Genomic DNA, 15,190 nt, shown 5'->3' with positions numbered 1-15,190 from the left:
GTTTTTGACCAAGTAAACTGTGAGAATAAAAGAGGTGGAGGAGCCAAGTGATCACATGCGAGCATTCCGAGGGTTGAACACGAGCAGTGCATTACCACCCGGCATATGTATGTGTCATGTCAATCACTGTTGTATCACTGTTCTAGTTTTTATTTTTTCACTACCCAGACCAAAATAAAAAATGGGAAAGCATTCATGCCACTGCTTTCAGCATTTCATCTTGTGCCCTCTTCTGTTTCCTTCGTTGTAAAAGGTTTGGGAAAAAAATTCACTAAGGAGTATTGTAATAAAATTTAACAAAAGGTCCACAAAAAAGTAGCAAGTCACCCTGCACTTGAGCATGAAATCCAAACCCCAGCTCTGAAGGTATACCAACAAGAAATGCGTATGGGCTGCATTCCAGAAACCAAACCGCAGTATTTATTTCTAAAATCACATCTTTCTGAAAAAGTCATATAAATATTCTCTCCTTCCCAAGGAAACAATCCCACTTCCCATCAAATCAAGGATCAGAGGAGAAGTCCAGACAGAAGACGAAACACACAGTGTCACCATCTCCTACATAAGTGGTCCTGTTCCGCACACAGCCCCTAATTCCTCACTCCTGGCACATGTCCATCTGCTACCACAGCAGAGACCTGACAATTTAGAAATTTAGAATCACCGTGTTGGCTATCCTGACATCCCACATGGGAGCAGTTGGAGAAAAATGAACAGGTAGGTCTGCCCTTCCTAGTCAGTGAACAAACTCGCAGCAACAGCAGCACCTCCCTCCACCATGTTTTCAATAACTGGGCTAACCTGGATAGACATGCACTGTGAGCCTCACACAGCGCACAGTGGTTACTTCAATGAACCAATGTAATGACATCCTTTGAGTCCAAAGTCACAGAGACATCTTACTCGAAGAAACACCACTGGTAACAGGTGAGGCAGAGGCATAGGCAATGAGGTCTGCCCAAGAAGGTACGATCTAACAAGGAAGACTGTGTGTGTGTGTGTGTGTGTGTGTGTGTGTGTGTGTGTGTGTGTGTGTGTGTGTGTGTGTGTGTGTGTGTGTGTGTGTGTGTGTGTGGAGGGGGAGGGGGTGTGACCACATCTAATTTCAATTTCCCACTGAAAAAAGATGCCAATAACCTATGTTATCAGACAAGGGTTTTTTTTTTTTTTTGTCTTTGAAAACTGAGAGAGTTGAATAAGTGTACCCGTGGGTTTCCAAGTGTTTCTTCCATGACTGGGTGGCCCTGTAGACAGGTATGTCATACACCTCTCTCTGCATTCAAGCTAGGGTGCAAATGGGTCTGTGAATGCCTGGAATTCTATTCTGCGCTGTTATTGGGTGAAGCTGATTTTGCGTCCTCCCTTACGTGCCCTCACCTCTTCCTGCAAGCCCCCCACATCCCCGATCATTTCCAAACTCTCTTGTTGCTACGGCTGCTTCTCTTCTTCTTTTTTCTTTTCCTTCTTCTTCTTGTTTTTTTAAATAAGGGCTCTGGCCTTGCACTGCTGTTTATCACCTAAGGCAAACTCTCTCTCTCACTCTTTTTCCCTCTCTGTTTCTTTAAATCTCTAAACCACAAAGCAGCATGCGAGCAGCACCATGGGTCAAGATATCAAAAGAGGGAACTTTTATAGGTTTCCTCGATAACATGGACAGTAAAAGAAGACGGAACACAAGCAGCATTACTGACCTTATTTGATGCTGTGCAGTAAAGAGAGACAGTTCTTCTGCCGTCTGCCCACGTGGGTCCAGGCATCTGTGTGAGAAGAGGAGAGCTTGGGATCAACACTTGGTCTGGGTTTTCCTACACTCTTAGGCCAAAGCTTTCCATGTGTTTTCAGCAAATAATACCCAAATAAACAGAAGGTTACTGAATATATTAAACTCACTGCGGAAAGAAACTGCTTTTTGATGCCCGGCATATACAGACACTGTTTTTCTCTGCACACTCACATGTATGAATAGAAGTAGGAACTCACAGACTACGCAAGGGATGTCCATGCTATGAGAGCAGAAGTCTGTATTCTGAATATTACAGATGTTAATCAGCTCTGCCTAGGCAGCTACAAGCTACAGACTTACATTAGGGTGAGTTTTTTGGAGCTCATTGCCATAGTCTGTAAGGCAGACACATTGTATTTAAAGAAAATGCGTTTTTCTTTGGTGTGACACGACTACTGGCTTTCGCACGTTATGGGCCCAAGAGGACAACGGCTTCAATGGCCCTCGGGAATAACTGCTTCCACAGCCATTTGGGCTAATTGGACTCCTAGAGGAGTACAAATGAAATAGAAAAAAAAAAATACTTTGCAGGTGGAACTCTTTTTTTTTGGTTGTTTTTTTAATAGTTGAGGTCTCTTTTTTAATCTACTTTCAGGGAAACCATGTTTTCTCTCATAAGAAGAAATCCCATAAAGGAGATTAGCCCTTTTTGCTTCAAGAGCCCAAAGATCGCAACCCTACCTTTTTGTTTCCCCCACATTTTCTACGAGGATAGTCTTAGCCTCTTAACTTCCTACCTTAACTTCCTACCTTATCATTTCACCATTGGTTAAAGGGGTAAAAGAAGAATAGCTATTTTCTCCTCTGGAGAAAATTCCATTCCCTGACTCCCAAAAGAAGTCACATACATACCCCTTCCCTTTTCTTTTCTAAATATCTGTGAACCACGTGCTCTCTCTTCCCACTTCAGAAACAAGAGCAATCTGAGGATCATCCTATCAACCATCACTTTCACTGTTTTCTAGATCAAATACTGTGATTGTTGATAAACATATGCCTTGACTGCAACCCAGACCAGGAGCACCATATTGGAGGGTTTCCAGAATTAGCTGCGTGAAGACGCCAGCACCACGCTCACTGTCTGAGGTCGCTGCAGACGCCGGTGTGAGCCGGGCTGAGCCTGTGCACACACGAAGGCGTGGGCATGCACTGCTTTGTTTATGCCTCATACATGTAGGGAATTTTGAATCCAGGCAAATGAGAGAGATGCTCTTTCGGAATAGGCATTGGCAGTCATCTCAAAGACCACATTTCCTCTGCTCCTCCCAAAAATCACAGCACTGGCCCCTGCCCACAAGGCAGGAGTTATCCAAAAGCATCAGGTCAGCCTGACCTTCACTCTATCCACCCTTCTGCGTCCTGAAACATGTTCTCATCTTTTGAATATTTATATTGGGCCCAGCAAACTTATGTAAGATTTGACATGTCCCCCACCTGGCACAAAGTATTGAAAACATGCAGACAGAAATACATAAATAGAAATTAAACTCTTCTGTTTACTTGGCAGACTAAATTAAGGCTAGGAAAATACCCGCTGACCTCCCAGCTGAGAGCAAGTGTGAGGACCCTGTATGCTGAAACTGAGGCCTGGGCCAACCCCTTCTCCTCACATGGGACACTCTCCCTGAGCATGAATGGCAATGAAGATACAAAAGTGTATTTCCCCTGACTCACTCTGCCTCCCTCCCAGCCCTGGGCCCCTGTTGTCCTGTTGGCTGGTTATTTTAACTTAATGTGGTGACATCACAGGCTCCCGAGTGAGATCAAGGACTGAGCATGGACGCAGGATACATTCCCCACCTCCTCCCTGCACACTTTCCAGGGACCAGATCGAATGCATGTGAAGGCTCAGTGTTCACTGCTGGACCACAAGGTCCAGGCCTGTGTGGGGTGTGGCCGCACACCTCTGATGCAGCCTGGGCAGGACTGGGCTACGACACAAGGCCTGCCAGGTGATGATGACTGCGTGGCCCCAGCCTGTGTACAAGGGGGTTGGCAATTTTTATCCAGAGTCCTCATTTTTATACAACTGAGCTGAACGGGCATACACAGGCCTATGGTCACCTCTTCAATCGGTGGAGTTTGTATGTTGAGACTGCATGAGATGGCTTTTGACAGAGTGGGGCACCTGCACACAGTATAACACTTCACATTTCTGTGTCATAAGCTAGACTCCAAAATATTCAAATACATCCTTTTATAATTACGTATTTTCTAAGCGACTGGAAGTCATTGCTATCCTCACTTGTTTGCAGAAAATACCTGGGTTTAAGAGGAATCTTGACTGCCAGACTTAGCAAGTTAAAAAAACCAAAGGTGCCCTGTTAAATTTGAATTTCAGGTAAACAATGAGTAAATTTTTGGTATAATATTTGAGACATACTTATATAAAAAATTATTCATTATCTGAAGTTCAAATTAACTGTCGTCCCATATTTTCTCTGGGACCCCAACCCTGCAGAGTTCGTGTGTGTGCCTGTGGAGATGGCGGGACAGTGAGAAGGGGGTAGTGCAATGTAATTTTCACCCTTTTGTGTAAATTGGGGGGGAAATGCATCCTTGATCCCTGACTCGTTGCTTGGATAGAAATACAGCCACTGGGAAGATCAGCTGGGCTTCGTAGTTTCCAGCCATGTATTTCCAGGTGCCCAGGGATCTCTGAGGGGAGAAGGTTCCAGATGCGATACTGACATCACATTAGGAGGAAGCTCAGCTTGGGCAGGTATGTTTTTCAACATGGCGCTAGCAGAGCACAGGTGATGAACAGTCCTCTGCTGAGGTTCATGACTTCATTAGAATATTTCCCATCATAATGGAATAGGTAACAATACCTGGCTATTAAATACAAGCCTATCCCTCAGGATGACCAGATTATCACTTGAATTTAAAATCTTTCTGAATTTTTAATAGTGCATAACAAATATGATTATTTATGCAGTTTCTTCCAGTGCTCGGCTTGCAGGACTACAGTTATTTGGAACGCCTTCAGTTTCGATGGGAGGGATTAAATCGAGCTGCGCTGTTCCTTGTTATTTCCTGTATTTCCCAATTTCTGTAAAATATTTAGCCAACAGGTTCCCTCTTTTCTTTGTGACCTGGATGAAGCCCGTCCAAAATCCTTTGGGGTCCTTGGCAGGGCCCAGCTCTGCATTCTTGAGAAACCCCTGGTAATTAGCAGCGGGGAGATGCACGGAGCTGTGGTGTAAAGGGAGCAGCTGAGAATCCATAAAGCTGGCTGATGAGAAAGTCAAGTGGAGGCCTGCCTGGCTGAAACCTCTTCAATAGATCTGTAGTCTGGACTTGAACCCTGCCCTCTCACCTTGGGGTCTGATATTTCTTTCTTTTCCCCCTGCCCCCACCTTTCTCTTCTCCTCCCAGCTTCTCTATCAAGGAGTGATTGACTGTGAATAAAAATGTGAGTGACCCCCATCTAGCCACCCCACTTCCCTGAAAAGGCGGGGGGAGAAGGAGAGGGGGAGGGGGGGAGAGAGAGAGAGAGAGAGAGAGAAAAACCAGAGAGAAGAGGGAAGGGGGAGAGAGGGACATACAGGGGAAAGGAGGGTCCCCGACTTCCTCACAGGTAATTAAAGGGACTGCTTTCAAGGTTGCATGGGCAAAAGACAATTCGGCCCTAATGAAGCATCGATCGACTGGCACTAAGGTAGAAAGGAGCTGACATTCATTCAAAGGTCCCTTTAACTGATGTAAGACACTGCACCGGGAATGATTCGTTCTCTGCTGTCATTGCCTAGGACCCAGGAAAGAAAAAACAAAGGGGGGGAGTTTGTTTTAAATTTATTTCTGCATTGCCACAAATGTGTGTCGAGCTTTGTTTTCTTTTTCTTTTTTTTCTTGTAAAAGATATAATGCATCAGGGCACATTCTATTTGGTTGTAGAGAGGGGGACCTCCCCGCCTCCCAGAGTAAATTTTCTTCATCAGTCACGTTTAAAAGCCCACCGATCAGGCCCGCTGGTCCGGGATTCATGAGGTCAGTGATGGCAAAGCAAGGACTTCTGGGGTAGGTAGCGACATCGCTGTCTGTTTGCAAACCCAAACCCACTTGCCTCCGAGGATTTGGCCACTGTCTACTTTGTGCTGGTGTTTGCTATTTTATGGCAAAAACAGAAACCTCGGTTGCGGGGGAGGGCCGGGGAGGGGGTCGATGAGGCTGTGTGGTGAGGACTGAGTGAGAAAAGGGCTGAAGATGCTGCCTGGGATGAGTCTTCGGCAATACAGGCACCGAGATGGGCTTTGCACGTTGGGAACAAAAGCCAGGCAGAGCCCCAGGTAAAGGTGTGGGAGAGCAGCCAGCCCAGCCTCACCTCCCAGCCCACCTGGGGTTCGGCTGTCTGGGCGCTTTCTCCGGGCTGGACGTGTCCTGGACGTGGCTGCCGGTTTTCCTCACTAAGCTCTAAAAAATGTTTGCATTTGGAGAACATCTCGATGATGATAAACGGAGGGGAAAATGCTAGTTGTACCAAGTAAATTGGGGTGGATGACAGGGGAGGAGAGGTAGTATCGATTCCCAAACAAGTTGAGTGTTACCTGAAGAAGCTTTGCCCACAGTCCACAGCTCTGCTGGGTCTTACAAGAGGCCCCGCGATCAACAATAGCAGGTCCCTTCAGAGCAAGAAACACAAAGAGAATTTGCTCTGGTTCAGTCCCCACGGTGAGGCCCTTCGGAAGCTGAAGAGAATCACTTTTTTTTCCCCTGCTCAAAATAAGGGGGAGAAAAGAATTCTCTTGTACACACTCCCGTATAGACATGCAGAGTACAATGAAGAGAAGAAAAGGGGTCCTCTGACAGGACATTTCAAATCACTGGCTCTTTTTCACATTTTTTCTTTCTTTTCTTTCTTTCTTCCTTTCTCTTTCTTTCTTCTTTCTTTCTCTTCCTTCCTTCCTTCCTCTCCTTTTTTTCTTCAAAGAACTTATTGTTTAGTGATTTTGCTCTTCATTCTGGTTTGGTTTTGGAGGGAGGGGTGGCAGGATCTATTATTTAACTTGATAAAACAGCATTAGCACACCGCCTCACTGCCTCCCTCCCTCGGCGTCTCTCTTCTATTTATTCATTTGTGTTTACATTTCTAAGACATCCCTTTAGCTGAGGGAGGACACTTCCCACATATTGCAGTATTGGCCATTAATGCAAAAGGATAATTTATTGGTTGCACAGCCTCTGAAGTTGAATTTTTAAGAGAAAAAGCAGAGCCCAGTTTCCTTGGGTTTGCTGCATTCATATGTATTTGGTTGGTACCTTTCTCTCCTTTATCTTTGAAACAGTTTGTAACATTCTGTTTATCAATTTGATGCACTTTCATCATGGCTTTCATTTTATTTATTTTTTTAAGCCAAAGAACAGGTCAGGAAACAGAGGCAGAAATTGCCTGGAACATCTGCTGAAATAATAATAAAAAAAAGTCCCCCCCCCCAAAATGGCTACACTGTAGCCCAGCAGATCCTATCTGCATTAATTTGGCCGAACAACAAGATATTGCAGGGGACAAACTCTGAATAAAGCAGTTCCGAGTTCCCAGAATTGGCACAGCTCAGCCTAAACAATGGCTGCTTCCTATTCACCTTAACCCAGCTTTTCAAAAGAACATCCCCAGAAACACAAAGCATCAGCGGGAAATGGCAATTTTATGAATCCTAATCAATCAAAGGGCTTATTAACTCAATGTGAAGCCAGATTAAAATCTTTAATTATAAATCGTGCTAAAAGGAAAAACAAAATGTACTTATGGTACATTGAAAATTCCGGATATTAACATAGTTGCTATTATCTCTCGCAATATTAAATTCCCCCTCCCTCTCCCCCCAACAACCTCACCTTTTTCTATTACTAAAGAACAGGGCTACAGGACCCAAATCATTTTTCCCCTCGATTTATTAAAATGTATTCTTTTTCTCCCCCTGTGCACTCAATAGGTTGCTGGGAAGCTGCGTTGGTGGTTGTAGGAAGGGGTACGAGAAATCCCATTACCAAGCCCCAGGCGCCTAGGGTTTCAGTGTGATGCTGGGGGTAGTTTGGGAAGTCGTTTATTAGGAGGGCAGGGTTGGTGTTATAGGGTTGGTAGGTTTTTGGGTTTTGTTTTTGTTTTTTTTTTCTTTTCTCTATGTAGGGGTCTGGGGGAGGACAGCAATCAGATGTGGAGCATTTTCGCTAATGAAAGCGGCATGCAGGTCTGTGCTAGTAGGATTGAATGGCAGGAGTAGAGATCGCCAGCTCCAGGAAGGGCCCTCACTTGAAGTCGCATCACAGTGTGAGAAGAGGGTCCGGGTGCTGCTGCTGCTGCTGCTTCTCCTTCCTTTTTTTTTTTTTTTTTTTTTTTTTATCAGGCAGACATTTGGGAAATGACCACAGCAAATTTAATCACAGTTGGGGGGGGAGGGGGGAGGGAGGTAGAGCAGAGACTGTGATTCACATGTTTTATTTATTTGTTCAGAGTCACGGCCATCCTATTGTGTGTCCCTCATTCTGTCATTTCAGGCCCCTCGGACCCACCCCCTACCCCTGCCCCCATTGTTAATGTAAGAGGCAGAGAATATAACCACATTTTATATAATAACATATCCAACACTGCAAAAGCAGAAACCTCATCTTGAGAGGGGTCCTTTTCTTATATTGAAATGATAAAAAAAAAAAAAGAAAAAGGAAAAAAAATCTTTCTGTCCTAATGACAATGTTGGATAGAGAGATTTGTTCTTTGTGTAAAAAATTCAGTGATCTTCATAGCGAGGGTACATGCCCCCATTTCCTCCCCTCCTGTACGTGGGCTATTGTACTATTCTATTTTTATATTTACAGAACAAGTCCTATGTTACCAAATTGGCTTTAAATTAAAAATAGAAAGAATGAAAGGAAAAAAGAAAAAAAAAAACTATGCAATGTCTTATGTACAATCAAAGCTAATAAAAAGGAAGTAATGCCCTGGTTTAAATTAAATCCTACTTCATTCCTTTTATTCAAAGTTCAGACTTTCTTCCCCTCAGCCCCTCTCCCGAAATATTCCTTTCTTTGGCTTTATTCCTTTAGTTCCAGGGACAAGAAGCCCTCATTCCAAAATGAGGTCTCTTAAGATTCCTGTCACTTTCCTTCCTAACCCTAGAACCCGGTTTTAGCCAGGGACAGAAGGTGGGAGCAGAGAGTGGGTGAGAAAGGGAAGAAATAGCTCTTGCTGACGACCTTGATAGAGAATAGGGTTTGATTTTCATAATACAAGGTTGACTTTGTGCTCTTTTAATCTGAAAGCTAGCTCTAAACTGCCCTATTTAAACCTGAATCAAGAAAGGGACTTGTCACAGATGGATACTAACCAAGTCTGCCCTGGTGGCATGTACTGGCTCCTGGCTCTGCGCTTCCCTCGGGCATTTGTGATCATGCCACACCATATTCTTGCAGCTACTACTATTTCTAAAGTGCAATAAAAATCTGATTTTCCTGATTACTTTGGAATTTCTAAACACAGATAGTGTTACTTTAAAATCATTTACGAACAGCTTTATATGCTTTGAGCAAATATATACCCAAATGCTACTTTAGCCTCTGAAAACTTGCAGCCTCTTATTTTGGTGGCCAACCCTGTAACCACACCTGCCCGCTCCTTGCGGTAAACAGAGGAGTCTGATTTTTCTTTGGCTAAGATGTAAATTTTTGTTTAGGTCCATCCCTCCTTGATTTTTCTGCCTTTGCCGACTGATACTTTTGTAGTTATCTAACTGTACAAACATAGCTGGAGGACAAAGAGTGAGTAAAAGGTCCTAAATCAGTTTTCATGGCTAAAGTGCACACGGAATCCATTTTGGCAAAAAACACTCAAATTCTCAGAATTCCTCTAAATCCTTAAATGCCACACGGCTGTGATATTCCTTTGAAGACTGAGCATTGGACCTAATAAACGAATACTAGAGGCACAGATCTCGTCTTTAGTTCTTGCAACAGCTTTTCACTAAATTCAGAAAAGATCTTTTGTGCTTAACTGGGTTTTCATTTCATTGCTTTTAAATTTGTTAAGCTTGACTTTTGACACTTTGGGTGTTTAGCCTTTTTCTTTTTTTAAGTGCAATTATATAATAAATATTTGTGCTTCTCCAAAGGAAGACAATCTGTTGTTAAAACTAGTATACAATTTTTTGTTATGAATAACCCACATAAATATGTACATTTTCTAAACATCACCTTTAAGCAACTAATAGTGTAAACTATTTTGAAATAACACACTGAAACATTATATACACAATATATTTACTCCACTAGAAGGTGTAAACAGAATAGAGAAAAGAAAAATTAATAAAGCCAAGAAGGGAAGATAACTTACATAAATAGTTATGTAAATAAAATGTTCTCCTGAATTGCTATTTAAACAAATTAGACTTCAAATGATAAAAAGCACTAGTAAATTATAAGTCTGTATCAAAGATAAAACTATCTGACTCTTTTCCCACTAATTTACATTCCCAGTTTGCTTAAGCAAATGAAAAAAATATGAGTGGAGACAGATTTCATCAGCCAAAAAATTAAAATAGGTATTTGTCTTAAAAAATTGTATATGGAATTTTAGTTACTTCTCAGAAATTACAAAAGGGACATTTAGAACCTGTTCAAATGGTGATACTCTGAAATGCAATTTTCTTCTGATATACTTTTTTCCTTTTAAATATTCAGAAGTAATCATATTCTTACATGAGTGCATAAGTCTAGCTCTAATAGAATTTTTTTTCCTTTTCTGCCAAAAGTAAAATGATTTAAAAAATATTTCACAAAGAAATATTACATTAAAGCCCATATGAAAAATGGAAATAATTCCTTAACATTTTAGTTCACTTGTTTCAAGTATTCCAAAATATTTTTTAAAAACATTTAAAGTATTTATATATATATATATATATTTTTTTTTTTTTATGTACAGCACAATTCTTACTTGGGCACTATTACAGATTTGTAATTTTTTTTTTATGTCATGAAGAAAACAACAGTCATGATAGCAAGAAAATATGTACATTTTTCTGTCTTCTTTGGTTTTGTTTCAAATCCAAGTAAATAGGAATGAAAAAAAATTGGTTTAAATGGTTATTTTAGAACACTGCGGGGAATCTTCTTTTTAAAAGTATTTCAAGGCTTTTCTAAAGATTTCTCACATCAGTATTATGTTTTTGGTTTCCTTTTGAAAAATACATTGCTTTTAAAAGAAGCTTATAATTTAAATTTATTTCCTATGCATATGGTTTTGTCAAAATCCCAGTCCAAACACAGAAAATGCCCTGTGTCTCCTTAACACCTCCAAAGCTAATGTTTATAGGCCAGCTTAAATCTGAGAAGAAAATATCCTCCACAACTCCAGGCTTTTTTTTTTTTTTTCTTCTTCTTCTTCTGGATCAGTCGAGCTCTACATTTGATACACAGACTGATTTTTTTTCCCCCCCATCAAAATTACATGAGAAGCAAAAAGCTGGAATCTAAGACTCTCGACAAACTGGGCGGTTCTCCTCACTCCTCCTGTCTTTTCTCAGTGTCAGACTCTATGTTTAGATAAAACAATTTATCTTTATCATTTTCAAGCTGGTCAGACGGGCTGGGGGTGGGAGGTGCCAAGAGGTGGAGGGGTGAGGGAAAGGTGATTGTTTCACTTGTTGTCAGAGGGCATTGATCAGCCCTGCTGTCTGCTGGTCTCGGAGGTGAGGCCATGTCCCCCAGGAGCACTTCGGGGCTGGGCCATGTCAGTGAAAAGCTGTATTGAGTCATGACCCAAATGACGGCTTATTGAGGGAAACGGGTATTGGCGTCCAAATCATTCTGAGACACCCTCAGTAACACTTAAACCAGTCCGCTCCGTTAATGTCAGGTCACGGGGGACACATTTAGCCCCCTCTGCTGACCATTAGGCCCTTTGATGGAGTGGACGATAAACTTGACGGGACAAGCTGGACCCCACTCTTGAGCCTGCCTCTGCTGACAGCAGGCCCAGGACAGAGCCGCCTTTTGGAGTAGCAACGGGTCCCTGTGGTCAGGTCCCCTAGGGATTCTGTCCCTTTTATACCAAACAGGATAAAATATACCTAAAACTAGTTTTAATGTTACGGCGTCAAAGGGAGAAAAACTAGCACCTTGATTTGTCACCAAATTTTTCAACAATGAGGTCAGACACAAATTGTGGATAAAGTGGTCAGGCTTTACCATTTTGTAATTTTTATTTCTTGTTTTGATTTTTCTTTTTCTTCTAAGCACCGCTGATAGAGTGCAGGTATTTTGAAATCCATTTGTTATACCTTCTGCGGCAAAGAACAAAAAGAATTCCTTATTGTTTCCCAGGGAAGTAGAGAAGAATTCAACAAAAATTCACTCCAGTGTGATCACAACGTTTGCAAGGCAGTGCTCTGGAAGGGAATTATTTTATTTTGTATTGCCGAACATCAAATGCATTTTGTGGGGCAGGACAGTGGGAAGTTAAAGATAATTGCATTTCCCATCGATGGCAGCATTCGCCTAAAACAAACTTCAGCTTGAAAATGAACCGAAAGCACAAACTAACAAAACCCAGGTCTTTGTTAACATTCAAAGGGTGAATTAATAATCATTATTGCTACTATTTAAACAAATTATACCTAAATCTTCTGTTACACGAGAGATTGCTACTGTTTACTTTTTCTGCTTTCCCACCACAAAAGCAGCCTCTGGTTTGACAGAGCAGATTTTCTGGTATTACAATGCTTTTTGCCTAGTTTTAACACCTTGTCTGGATTCCTCTTGAGAATTAACTGATACTACATTAGAAGGGAAAATGAGAGGGCATTTTTCAGCCGGCCCCCCCATTAAAAACTGAATCCAACAGAAACAACCCTCTATTCTTCCAACAGCACTAGTCAGTGCTACACAATTAGCAAAAAAAAAAGTTAGTACAAATGGGCTAATAATTTGACCAAATTATGCATCTGTTTTGTCTTAAAAGTAGAAATCTAATTAACAAGATAATCTATTTACTGAACTATTAACTACCCTCTGATAAATAAGGAAGCAGCTGTGGGACACGTTTTAACAGAGTGTGGGAGGTGGAGTTCTCATCCACTTCGAATTATCTAAACCTGAGAGACTTTTCCAGAGTTCATAGGCTTTGTCTCTTCATACAGTCTGGAATCCTTAGAGCTTGCTAAAATTCAGAATTATTTCTTCTAAAAGAAGTCAGTTTTTCAAACCATGTAGATTATACCTCATTTTCATATCCATTTCAGTACGGTTTCATTCCAGAGAAATTGGATAAATTAAAACACACCCACACCCCGCTTTATCATATCCTGTTCCTGAAGCTTAAAAGTAAGATTTTTGTGGATTTGGAAACTTCAAATGATTTAAGCAGTTTTATATCTTGGTATGCTGTTTAGACAAGGAGTTACAGTAACTCATTTTCTCTCAATGTACAATTGATATTGTGTGTACAATGTATATAATAGCTGCACAGCTATCATCAACATTTGCTAACTCCATCTTGATGTTTTATGTTGAAAGGATATAAATAATCCCATTACAGATAAGTCTGTGAGTATGTCTGTGACTGAGTGTGTGTGTGTGTGTGTATGTGTGTGTAGGGGGGGCTGGGGAGAGAGAGAGAGATAGCACGTGGTCATACATCTTTTACTCATCTCATCCAAAGAGACTTCTAACTAGAGCCCTAACTCAAGAAATAAGTTGCATTGATCTGGTATTTATAATGGGGCAATGTTGAGTTTTTAGTGGGACGAGATACCAAAGGGAAATTATTCCATCATTGCCAGTAAGCTTCTCTCTCCACCCTGTTTTCGGTAATTTTTCCCACCTCTTCCTTTCAATTTGCAAAGCCAAGAAAGTGCGCAATTAAGAGAAATATATCTATTATGCCCTATACATGTTTTTAGCACCTAATAAGTATACCACTAGTAATTGAAAAATTAGCCATGAAATCCGTATTGACTAGCGTTCTGCCATTTCATTCAGAAATCACTCTGTCCTGATCCAAATGTAAATTTCCGAGGCAGAAGCTTAAAAAACCTAAGACATGGACACCACTAAATTAATTAAATCAGCTTGACTTTTAAAACAATTAGCATCTGCAACACCACATTTACACTTTTATTTTATCACAGCAATTAAAATTCCAACTGAAAAATCAGTAGAGTTGGGGTGGGTTCTGCACAACTCCAAAGTCTTAGATATTTTTCTGAGAACTAGAAGACAGAATTTTCTCTGAACTCTGTTCTCTGCGGACCTGAGCATAAACGAGAGCAGAAAGGCATTTTGTCCAGTAGCATCTTACATACCTGTGTGTCATGCTGTGTTTATATTCCTTTTTATGTATTTAAAAACAAAATTGTCCTGCTCTAGACTGATCTTTCAACCTACAAGTTTCTGGAAAAATAACACACCAGTCAACATGCACATCTGAAGGCGGCTAATTCCGAATTTAACTCTCTTTTCTTGTGACCTAAGTCATCTTCTCATGATACCACTTGTGTTCACAAGCCTGAGTATTCCCAGGAAACTTTATTCTTCAAGCACCCTTTGTCACATGTCGCCATGCTCTGCTAACTGCCCTAATCACATCACCTGTGAATCTGACCCCCAAGGGTGACAGCTGCAGCATGTTCCACTCTCTCATCATCCCTATGAAAAATCAAATATGGAAATTTTACCCCCATAACATAATACTGCCAAACATTTTAAATTGATACCTGAAAAAGAAGTTTTGTACCTTCTTTTTTCTCAAAGATGGCTAAAGTATTCCTTAGTTGTATCTTTTATTTAAGTTTTGGATTGCACTTAAATCTCAACACATTTTGAACTGAGCTCCACTCTCTGTGCTGTATGTCACTAGAGGCCACTAGAGGTCACAACAAGGTCACTGGCTATTCTCTGAAAACATCACACAGTATACAAATATACCTATTTCAGCATTTTAACATCGTCATCAGACACTCTAGCCCCCATGACCAAATAATTACAGCAAACAAGCCCCTTCCCCACCTAAAGGTGACCAACGAGTTCACACCAGGACTCTGGCCTGTCCTTTGAAATAGCTCTTGGTCCCTATGATGAAAGTGATGGAACTCTGATATATCAGAGCCATTTCCAAACCAACTAGTCACCCCCATGTCACTTGCAATCACTTCTTTCTATTTATTTGGCAGTTATTAGACTAATCTATCCTACATAGACTAGTCATATTAATCAGTTTATGATGACCTGAAGGCCACCCAATGTCCAAAGCAACTTGAGGGCAAGATGGTGACAGGCTGTGCAGCAGAACAGAGGATCCCTCCTGACTAGATGTCAGAGGACCCCAGGTTCATCACCGACTACAGGGTGGGGAGGGAGGGACTCTTGCTGCTTCTAGGGGCAGGCCTGGGGCTCCTCCCACGTAGAAGGTCTAGTGGG

The 15,190-nt window shown here is 41.5% G+C and overlaps 1 long non-coding RNA gene across 1 annotated transcript in view; it reads right to left on the bottom strand.

Annotated features, from left to right (window-relative positions):
* Positions 1–1,738, bottom strand: part of LOC132593891 (uncharacterized) — a 257,249-nt gene extending 255,511 nt beyond the window's left edge. Inside the window, exon 1 of the long non-coding RNA XR_009559881.1 lies at positions 1,692–1,738. This is a non-coding gene — a long non-coding RNA (uncharacterized lncRNA). The remainder of the gene's footprint in view (positions 1–1,691) is intronic.
* Positions 1,739–15,190: the final 13,452 nt, after the last annotated feature.

This window comes from Globicephala melas, chromosome 19, assembly GCF_963455315.2.
Source record: "Globicephala melas chromosome 19, mGloMel1.2, whole genome shotgun sequence".
NCBI classification, from domain to species: Eukaryota; Metazoa; Chordata; class Mammalia; order Artiodactyla; family Delphinidae; genus Globicephala; species Globicephala melas.
Note: the sequence above shows the minus strand (reverse complement) of the source record. Positions and strands in the feature narration are given on the sequence as shown.